Source organism: Paramormyrops kingsleyae, chromosome 5 (assembly GCF_048594095.1).
Source record: "Paramormyrops kingsleyae isolate MSU_618 chromosome 5, PKINGS_0.4, whole genome shotgun sequence".
Taxonomy (NCBI): domain Eukaryota; kingdom Metazoa; phylum Chordata; class Actinopteri; order Osteoglossiformes; family Mormyridae; genus Paramormyrops; species Paramormyrops kingsleyae.
In genome coordinates this window covers 17318889-17330020 of record NC_132801.1, presented here as the reverse complement: position 1 = coordinate 17330020, position 11132 = coordinate 17318889, and the positions used below count along the sequence as shown (strand labels likewise).

At 37.1% G+C, this 11132-nt stretch overlaps 1 long non-coding RNA gene across 2 annotated transcripts; it reads left to right on the top strand.

Moving 5' to 3' along the window:
• The first annotated feature begins 2373 nt into the window (after positions 1 to 2373).
• LOC140590874 (uncharacterized) lies at positions 2374 to 10863 on the top strand. 2 transcript variants are annotated; one of them, XR_011991755.1, is made up of 3 exons: positions 2392 to 2998; positions 4252 to 5969; positions 9054 to 10863. It is a non-coding gene; the product is annotated as an uncharacterized lncRNA (long non-coding RNA). The 2 variants fall into 2 exon arrangements; XR_011991754.1 differs by lacking the exon at positions 9054 to 10863 and having other exon boundaries at positions 2374 to 2998; positions 4252 to 8899.
• The last annotated feature ends 269 nt before the right edge of the window (positions 10864 to 11132 follow it).

The window sequence follows — 11132 nt, the reverse complement described above, 5'->3', positions numbered from 1 at the left end:
TCCCCATTTACTAGTCCCTGGGCTGTCTCGACTTGGAACTTTTGTAGTTCCTGGCCAGTTTCGTGTGTCACTTTCACACCACACGACAGGAACTGGGACCTTTATGCTAAATAAGCGCGAGAGACACAAAAAGTTTGTCAGTTAAACTTCACACATAATTTCATACAAAACTACACCACCAGAGTAAACCAATGGAAAATGAATGTCATTTTGTTAGTTATTTGAAGGATTGATCGCAATCATAACGGAACTTTTATTTATATTTTACTTAAATGACCCATTTCATGTTCATGATTCTGGCCAGCAAATCGATCTTTCATTTTCCACAGGATAAAAAAACAATTGCCACTGACAATATTAGACAAAAGTGTACTGGTTAATGATTGAATTTTCTGATGCAGAAATGTGGAGACACAAAGCAAAAAATGTATTAATCGATACATTAAATGTAATTGGGGTACAAAAATAATTCTCTCTACTCAATTATTGCTCCACTACATCTCTTCTTCTGCACTTCTGCGTAACTTCCAAGTTAGCGCCAGTGCTTGTGGTCAACCAATCAGCAAGCTACTGCTATAAGCACCTCCCCAGTAGTTCGTGTTCAAAAAAAAGTACATAGTCTGACATAGGTACTAAAAAAGGGTTCCAGAACTGTCTTTGAGGAACTACAATTGGGTAGCAAACGTCTCTGCTTCCAGAAAAAGTTGCACTCCTTGACACTTGTCACACAATTGCAATTCATATGTATGCCCTGATATAGAAACAACATGATGACCTGTGCATCAAGATAATCTTATCTTGGATCAGCTGAATCAGACCTTTGTCATGTTGGGGAATCTCTGGCATGAATTCCCTAGCCATTTATTAGGATCTTTTTTACAAGAAAGTGAATTCTGTCCCACAGAATAAAATCACTTACCAGGTTGTGATTCCTGCCAAAGGTGGAAAGTTCAGGTCCAAAAAGTACAAATCCAAACCAAGATTTTGTTTTAACCCAACAGTTGAGTACTCTGTGACTGTGATTCTTTGTATTCAGCTGGCTGTTTGAAAGAAAATCCTGGTCTGGATTTGTACTTTCTGGACCTGAGCTTTCCACCTCTGATTCCTGAAACCCTGATTCCAAAGGCTCTCACATAAATACAAGGTAATGCTCGCAGAATGTGTTATTGACCTTGTATGTCAGTCTTGAAAGCTACCTGTTACACATAAATGACCCCCTTTCTACTCCATTGAAGTAACACAGCCTTTTCAGAAGACTGCAACAAATATAACACAGTTGCCCATTACATCACAGGGCGACAGGTATTTACTACTTTACTATTTTATTGGTTTTGTCAACCAACCAATTTGTTTCCTGCAGAAGATGAGTGTACCACCTTCAAGGACTACATCTGACAACATGGAATTTCAGAAGTGATTCACACTGATCAGCGTTGACAGAATCAGATCTCATAAAACAGTTATGTGATATACTTGGCATTGAGAAAACTCATCCTTAGAGCAGCAAGCCAGCCCTCTGGCACGTCGTAACCTGCCGAGGCACCATCTCCCTAGGGACACCAAGCAGAGGTACACCCCTTAAGCTCCATCTTGAGTATCTTTTAATAAGCTAATGTGATTTAATGTCTAATGCATTTAACATGACTGCATATTGTTATTTTAATATGGCACTCACTGAAAAGCCTATGTAAATCTTAGATGCAAATCTGAATTTCGTGAGCCACCTATCAGCTCCATTTCTTTCTGATGTGACGTCATGTGTGCCGTTGCCCACAGTCACTTAATACTCTTAAATGGCCCTAGTTGTAACAGTACTATGACAGGAAAGCAAGGGTTGGGTCATTTTGCTTTCTGCTTTCTTAACTACACAGTGAACGTTTTGCTGTGTTTCAGTGTGTATGCCATTGGATGTTCCTGGAATATTTTCACTATATGTAAGATATTTAATATTTTAAAAAAAAGTTCATGTCCCTCCATGCATTTTTTTTTATACCCGTTTCAGGAATCTTGACCCTACCGCAGAAGCAAGGCACAGAATAACCAAAGATGGGATGCCAGCCCATTACAGGGCAAACACCATTCACACCTACGGACAATTTGGCAACTCCGGTTGACCTTAGCGCGTTCTAAAACTGTTGGGGGAAACCAGAAAATCTGGGGGAAACCCCACAATGACTCAGCAAGAACATGCAAAGTAAACACGCATAAAGCCAAGCCTTGAACCTTAGTCTCTAAAGGTGTGAGGCAACCGTGCTAGCCACCGTGCCACCATTATCATCAACATCATCCTCACGTCATTATCCAATTTAGCTGCATCCTCTCCAGACCGAGTTGCACAACAAATCCTTTTGTGGAGTTAGGAAACAAGGAGGGACCAGCCATGTTTCTTGTCTTTGTTTCTGGCACATTCATAGCTTTGGTATGATTAAAAAGGCACAAGGTGTGCCAACCTGAAATCTTTCAGATTGGCCTGTTTATCTAGCAGATGCAGTCTTGTCTCTGCCTGATATGGAGCTCTCACAGTACTTTGGGAGATGTCTGTTCTTCTTCATTCTGGCATTAGTTTTTGATATTGGTGGTCTGGTCATCTTTCTCCTGGGGATTTTTGCTTCGTTCACTTTCTGGGAATTCTTTGTTTTGACTGGACCTATAATAATATTCCTCAGCCTGATATTCTGGATATTTTGGTATCTAGGAAACATAACTGTTTCTAACGATCAGTTGCTTTTACCAAAATAGGACAGAATGAGATGCACAGGGGAGGGGACCCATGTTTCCTGATGCTTCAAAGAGTGGGATGCAGATCACCATGAGGCAAACTGGAGAAACAGTTATGGGAAATAGATATCTGTAGGAATGGACGGATGGACAATCTAATCACAAAGCAGGAGCAATTCAGTGTTCCTCTTTGGAAAAACTGAAGCCTGTTAGTAATATTTTAATTATTTGGGAAAAGAATAACAGACAACAGATGGCAACTCATCAAGACTTCACCCAGGTAATGACTCAGATTCTAAGAAGAACTTGTATAGGTTGATTCTTACATTTTGTATATTAAATTAACTAATTAAATTAACATGTAATTGGGGGGGGGGGGTCATACATTTCACAATTTAAGGAAATATATATTTTTGCTACCATACCTGGTATTATAACATTGGTATTATCTCCATTTTACAAATAGCAAAATATTACTCTTTTTAGGAATCCCAATGACATACTGGAAATTTCACATACCAAGCATTTTCAAGTTCAGTTTCAGGGAATTTGATATAAGATACTGCAGTTATTTTTTCAGCACTCTTTGACTCTCAACATTGGATTGTTACCAAGTAGTTAATTCTTATATTTTAACCATGAATTTGGATTCACAGGGATACTTACCTAACTACAGGAAGCTATAATAAAAAAAAACACAATTTGCTTTGCAAAATGGCAAGAAGTCCTTTCTTTTATTCTAATGCTATCTGTTTATCATTATTGTCCTAACTAAGTTATCCAACCTTAGCAAGAGAAACCAGCCAAACTGGATATACCACAAGGTTGTTTTGGATTCTGATCTTTCAAAAACAACAGCTTGGGAGTATCGTGAAACTGATTCTCAGATAATTTGGGAACGATAAATAATTAGTCTAAGTATGAATATTTAAGCAATTAAATCGAATACAGTAGAGGAATTTTGAATTTTTTTATTCACTGCATTGTTCTTAACCATTCACGTGTAATCTGAGTTACAGCTGGCATTTCAGCCTTCTGAGAGGCACACCCTGGTGCTTTGTGCTAATGCAAACACAAAGTTCTGCTGAGTAATCTTTCTGGTATATGAAAAAAAACATAATGACAATGACCACAAACTAAGCATTGTTAGATAGTACACTCTAAGGAGAATCTAGTTATGTGGAGACTAGACAGGAAGTTGTGACATTACAGTATGCTAGAAATATGTTACTGTTTCAGTGTGTTTTCAATAAACATCAGTGCTGAAATATCAATAACTGAGAACGGTATTTTTCTCTCACCTTGAATACAATTACAGAAGAGCTTTAATAAAGTTACTGGGAAGGTATCACCCTGAGTACTTCCGTGTGAAGCAGCACTCCTGCTTACTTACATTGACGAAAGCAGCCATTGTCACGGGGAGGGCACGCCTGGCATGGCAGGTGTGGGACGCAGACATGAACCCAGAAAGACAGTGAAAAGTGTCTAGAGGTATAATTACTAATTTATTTCTTTGTCTGGCATTTCATACAGGGACATTAAGCTAGCTTGATGAAATGGGATGCACACTGTTCATGCACACTGGATGAAGTTCCACAAGTACACAGAATTTGCCTCTTTGTGTCATTCAAGCACCCAGCACCAACACCGCTGAGAGAAGCTAGCCCTGATTATCAAGACAGCAAAACATGATACCTGACTGGTAACAAGAGATTGTGAGTCTATCCTTGATCACCAAAGCACCCTAAGTGTTGCTCGTTTGTTAATCCTGTGACCTTAATGAACTTTTGTCTTTTCCTTAAAAAATTTTGCCCTAAAGACATCCATTTAAATTCATTTGGCTGTTCCTATAAATATGCATAATGGCCTTTCTTATTAAATGCATTTATACAGTGTTATTGTACAAATATAAGGGAGTGAGCTTTAGAAACTTTACAATTCCAGTAATTGTCCTGGATTATCAAGACCTGCATGATATTTATAATAAAAAGTGAATAATAAAATAAATGCAGCACATAGGCCAGGAATAGGTTGCATTACAATAAGTATTGTTCAGACATTTAGACTGGATTGTGATTTGTAAGTGATACGCGGCCTCTTTGTCTCTTGCTAAATGCTGTGCCTGACATGTCCCAGGTCAGACAAATGTCACGTGATGCCTGCAGCTGATCCAGTTGAGGTTTTCTAAAATGGCAGAAATATAGTCAATATTTACAGTTGGTCACAGTTAATTTTTACTGTATTACAACATAGGAGTGCATAACATGTCCCTAGTCAGAATTAACTCTATTATTTAAATAAATTTAATTATTTAAAAGATCCAATTCCTCAGCATATAGTAGGTAAAACCCCTCTATCACAGATAAATGCATTTCATTCCCTCATCATGCATGGGCAATGTTGATTTTAAATATAGTATCACAGAGAGCCCCCACTGAAAGATAGGGTTAATAAGCAATTTCAATTACTTTAATTATGTTAAGGCAGTTACATGTGCCATAACCCACACTGCATATCACACTGTATATTTATATATTTAAAAAACCCTGTTTAGTTATTTATTCTTCCATTTGTATATAGCGCTGTGGAATCTCTTGCACTATTTGTTTATTATTTGTTGTGTGTTCTACATACATGTTTGCACTGGAGGAGCTGGTTTTTAATCTCATTGTACATGTGTATAGTGACAATAAAAGGCATTCTATTATATTATATTATATTATATTATATTATATTATATTTTATATTACCTAAACAGTTTTCTCATTTTACTTAGGATAAAGTGATTGAATGATGAATGGTAGAAATTAATAAACACCTTCACGATGAACTCTCTTTGTACTTCTACATTGTTATAGGTCATTGCCAGGCCTGTTTGTTACCAAAGAATCGACAAAGCCGATTGAATCATGTGAATTTGGGGCATCAGCTTTGCTACAGCAAACCTCTCAGCTGATGAAAGAAAAATATGTGTGATCATAATTATCTGAAAATTACCACTCACAAAACTCTTCAAAGACATCTACCACCAAGAATGACTCCCCATTTCCTTCTGATAATCATCATATAAAGTATGAGGAAAATGTGTGGGTTATCCGTATGCAAAAGAATGAATGAATGAATGAATGAATGTTACATTTACATAGCCCTTTTCAAGACACCAAAAGTGTTTTACAGAACCAAAGGAGAGCCACTTCTACTACCAGCACTGTGTAGCCCCCACCTGGATGATGCGACAGCAGCCATTCTGGGTCAGTATGCTCACCACGGAGTAACAAAGGTGATGAAGGGGCAGGAGAGACTTTACGAATTAGATATAGGGGATGATTTGGAGTCCAGAAATGAAAGGGCCACAGTGGGCAATTTGAGCCAGGACATCAGGGCACCACTCCTACTCTTTCGAAAGATGCCCAGGGATGTTTTATGACATCAGAGAGTCAGGACCTCAGTTTTACGTCTCATCCAAAGGACGGCGCCATGTTTTAGCACAGTGTTACTGCAGTGGGGCATTGGGATCCAAACAAACCACTGGATAGGCATCCCACATCAACACCTCTTCCAGCAGCAACCCAGCCTTCCTAGCTGATCTCCAATCACAAGTTATGTAACAAATTCACATGTGGACTGTCTCTCACTTTTCACCATAATCACCATTTATCAGTAAACCTGTGCCTTCCAATTCTCTTTTTCCCACCACATTTCTCTGAAAAAGGTCAAGTAAAAATATATATGTACAAACATCCCATTATGATGTTTCTGTACAGTTACTGGTCTATCCATATAGTCATCATTTTATATGACAGTGAAATCAAATTAAAACTTTTTCAGCTCAACTCAAGAAGTCTTAAAGTGCATACAAAGCATGATTGTTAAATATCCACACCCCTCTACCTATTTTGAAAATTTGTATTATGGACTTATTTCAGCATGGATTGAATTGATTTGTTTTTGACACTGACAAAACAAACAAAATCACAATACCAATACAGAGCATGCAAGCTGGAATGAATTTAGAATCGGTTTGCAAATGACCTTGAGTGGCCCAGCCAAAGCCCAGATTTGAAACTGACTGACCCAAAGACCCAAAGACTGCAGTTCACCAATGCTCCTCGTCCAATACGACACAGTTTGAGAGGAAGATCAAATATAGCCTGTCATTTTTTCTCACCCGCAAAATCATTTTTTCTCTTAAAAAACAAGAATTTCCCTCTGGGGTCAATAAAGTTTATCTTAATCTTAATCATAAAAGTTAGACCAATGGATTTCTTATTGGTACTTCAAAACAATATTTCATATTGTAATTTTGAATATAGTAAAGTCTGCTTTTCTTTGAATCAGCAAAAATAATGTATTTTAATCTTCTCCTAAACATGTAAAAGACTGTCTCCTACATCATCACTTACAGTATTTGTTTTGCTCTGAGGTGCATGAAAAGCATATTTAAATGAGTACTCTAGTTTTGCACTGCTAGTACACTGGAATTTACTGATCCTATCATTAGATATTTCATTAACATCACAGACTTTTCTAAAAATTTATGCAGTGTATGGTCTTCTTTCTTCCAGAATCCGTTTTATTTAAATAGTCAAGATTTGTAGGTTCGTGGTTTTCTCACATTGCCAGATCTCACACATGATAAGAAACTTTCTGGGAAGAAAATTAAACCTTTGTGTGGTTTTTCAGAAACAGATAAATGTTTCATAATAACATTTAAGAAACTTAAAAATATATAATTCTAGAAATACACCTCTACATACAGTATGTGTGCTTTGGTGGCTTAGTGCTGTCACCTCATGTTTGAATACGACCTTAGCCTGTGGACTTTGCATGTTCTCACTGTAGTCACGTGAGTTTCTCCTGAGCCCAGTCCCAGTTTCCTGTTAGCATTCAAAAACATGCTGGTCAGGTGAGATGGCGATTCCCCATAGTGTGTGATTGTGTGAGAAAATTTTTATGTAATTCCATGTCCAATGTCCATCATGTCCATGATATGCATCTTCTAATACTATACTATGTAGAATTGCCATCAGACGACTGTATTTGAAAAGGTTTTATTGGAAAAGAATGAGCCATTCTTTACTTACAAGTTCTTGAGTTAACTTCAGTTGTAGTTGAATATTTTCAAGGATTTTGAGTTATTGGCATAAATCAAAGAATATGTGAAGTGTTTAAAATAATTTATCTTGATATGCAGCATCCAAACCTGTGTTTGATCCACATATTTTAATTTCTTTAGAGACCTTTACTTTAAACTGACATCCCCATCTGCAGTCCAGAATAGGTATTTTAACTTTAAGCGAGCCAAGCTCTGACTACTTTATAATAGTAAGAATATCATTTGTGAAGGTTGGCATTGAATCTGGAGGGAAAATGAAGAGACTCTGGTTTTCATACTAATTAGTTCCACTTATCTCTGCTGATATTTTGCAGTTCTCTTATGTTAGATAGTACATCCAAGATACGCAATTTCCAACCAAACAAGCTCATAGCTACGTAGTAAAATTATAGGTTTGACCACCCCCCAAGCCCTGAAATTTGTTTGCTCTTGACCAGGCACGTAGCCAGGTAGTAAAATAACAAGCTTGAACCTCCTGCTCCTTGATATTATTTGCCATGGTCAGTGCTGTGTTTGATATTGTTTTTCTTAATCTAGTTTTAATTCCAATGCAATTTTAATTAATTCATAATATATTATGTTTACATTCTTTGACTGACTGTACAGTATATGGTTATGGTATTGCCTTAATGTTATCATGTCATCATGGATTATGTAATGATGTATATATGTAATGAAATTTTGGTTTCATCATTATATTCAGTTATCAAATAAGCATTGTGAAAACTTGTTCTACGTTTAAAACATACATGTAAGTGACGACAGATAATTAACGTATTTTAACATTACTTGCATGATTACAGTTTCAGTCTTCTCACCACTTATCTTCATGAGGATCCGGGGGTCTACATCCTACACGGCACATACTCATACACACACAAAGACACCGCGAGAAATTTATAACCGCTAATTAGCCTAACTGGATGTCTTTGAGCCAGGATTATTATCCTTAAGTAAAACTATAAGAAAACATTTTCATAAACTAAAAAAAAAAAGACAAAATGTAAAAAAAACTACAAAAACACAACTATAAATATTGCTTCCGAAACTGGAATAAAATAAAAACAAACATTAAATACTTCTTGTTACCATTTTTTAATAATTTGGAATATGGGGCTGTGAGGCATGGGTTGAGCTGTATGGGGTGAGGGAGGGGTGAATTGGAATACTGCACTTCCTCAGTGCCTGCTGAGTAATCACGGTCTTTTTCCTTGCACAGGTGGCAGACATGAAGGGCACCACGTCGCTTGTAATTATTATTCTGAAAGAGTACAAGTCTGGCATCGAATCATCTGGCATTCTCCGCACTGCCATTATCCTCTCTCTCCCTCTGTCCTGCTTCAACAAGCAAAAGTTGCCTGCCAAGTAAAAGCAGTCTGGAGGGAGAAAAAGTGCATATTGTTCGCCACACAGCTATAATGTTCATAGTCATGTGTAATATATCAAACACAAACAGAAAGGCAGGCTTCCAGGAATGGATTAGGCATATGTGGCTTGTGGATGTATGGCCTTAATTTAGTTCAGTAACAGTCTGATGTTGTCTTGATAGTTATAAAGTCTAACAATTCACTTGTAAGCAATCTCAAAAGGGGATCAACTTAAATAGGAAACAAGTTATGTAAAAATCCATATACATCAAATTTACAAATATCGGTTGACTGTGTGCATAATGTTGCAATTCTGGAAAAGGAAACAAAGACCAAATTGGTCTATCTGGTCTACATATATTTTTTACCTTAAAACCTTACATTTTAAAAACGTTTAAAAAATTAGACAGTTTACCTCGGGGGCCCTACACAAGTGGAACGCCGAAACGGTGATAACTGCTCGAATACAACATTCTATTCTATGTCGATTCTGCCGACTATATTTTAAGTGTACAAGCAGGAAGCAGACAATTTACGCCATCTACTGTTGCATGTGCATAATGACATTTAAATTCTGCTTCTCGAATACAAGACGACCCGAGTTTTTAAATGCAGGTTTTTGAGAGAAAAACAAACTTATATTCGGGACAATACGGTATTTAATAATATTTCAGTGGTGTCAGCTAAGTATTAAGATGGATGAAAGGACCGGAATTAAGTTTCTCCCTTCTCCTGCCTAATGGTGAAAAAGTTCTAAGGTGTTGTCTTAAAAATATGACCATGTTCAATATTTATCCAACTTCCTATGTAAAAATAAGACTATATATATACTATAGTATGTAAATAAAATGAAACAATGAATGCAAAAACGGTACTCCCTGCTAACATTTTTTCGTTTTAGAGATGTTAACCGAATGTTGAAATTAAGGTATGGAAACGTTTAAAGTTTCCAGATTTCCTCATTTTCCTAGAAAAATTATGCCACTATACTACAACCACTTCTACAACTAAGACTGATAATATAAGAGCAAATGAAGGATATGGTAGAGCAGCGCGTAATACTGTCTGAATACTTAATTAGAAAGTCACGGGTTCAAGGCTAATCGGCGCATTTGCAGTATCACCTCAACGTGCTTTTAACGCAATTATATCGAAAAATATTGTTTTATAATAAAATACTATTTTATCATGCTGACGCCGACGGAACCTTTGTATAAAACGTGGAAATAGCGTTCCATTAATGGTACAATAAAAAGGTTCTCTGTCGACTTTGAGAAGACCTTGAAAAAACTTTAGCTGAAGTTAGCTGTTAGCTGGACTGAGTGTTCTGCAACTCTAAACATAATTGGATGATATATCATCTATGACTGCTTATTCAGTACAGGGTTATGCTGATCCTCTGGCGTATCCTTGGAAATGTTGCAAGACAAGGGACACACTGGGCAGGATGAAGGGGCAACCATCAAGCCTACAGCCCTGGAGCATGTGCCCCTACAGTCATATCGGGATTGTCAATTCTGTCACTCATACTTTCAGATCCTCATACTCATGCAAGAAATCTTATGGCAAATCTACATTATTCCATTATAAACCTGAAACTAGCTTCATCAAAAGCATTGGGGTAGTTTGCAAACCCTACAGATAATAAAACTGTGAAATATGTTTGTGAGTGTGCAGACTTGTCTCTAACTGAAAATCTTACACCAAACAGCTGATCGAAGTTGGCAACCCTGTCTTATCTTTAGAACCTTTTTATAATTAATCCTACCAAGAGCAGTAAAGTAGTTAAGAAAGAATAAGCCAATTTGAATGCCAGCAATTGATCCACTTAAATTCCTGAGTTGAAAATCTGCAGAACCGTTGTTAAGCAATCCCAAAGCAACTGGAGAGAGCATGAGTAAATCTGCCAAGAAGAGCAGAAAAACAAACTC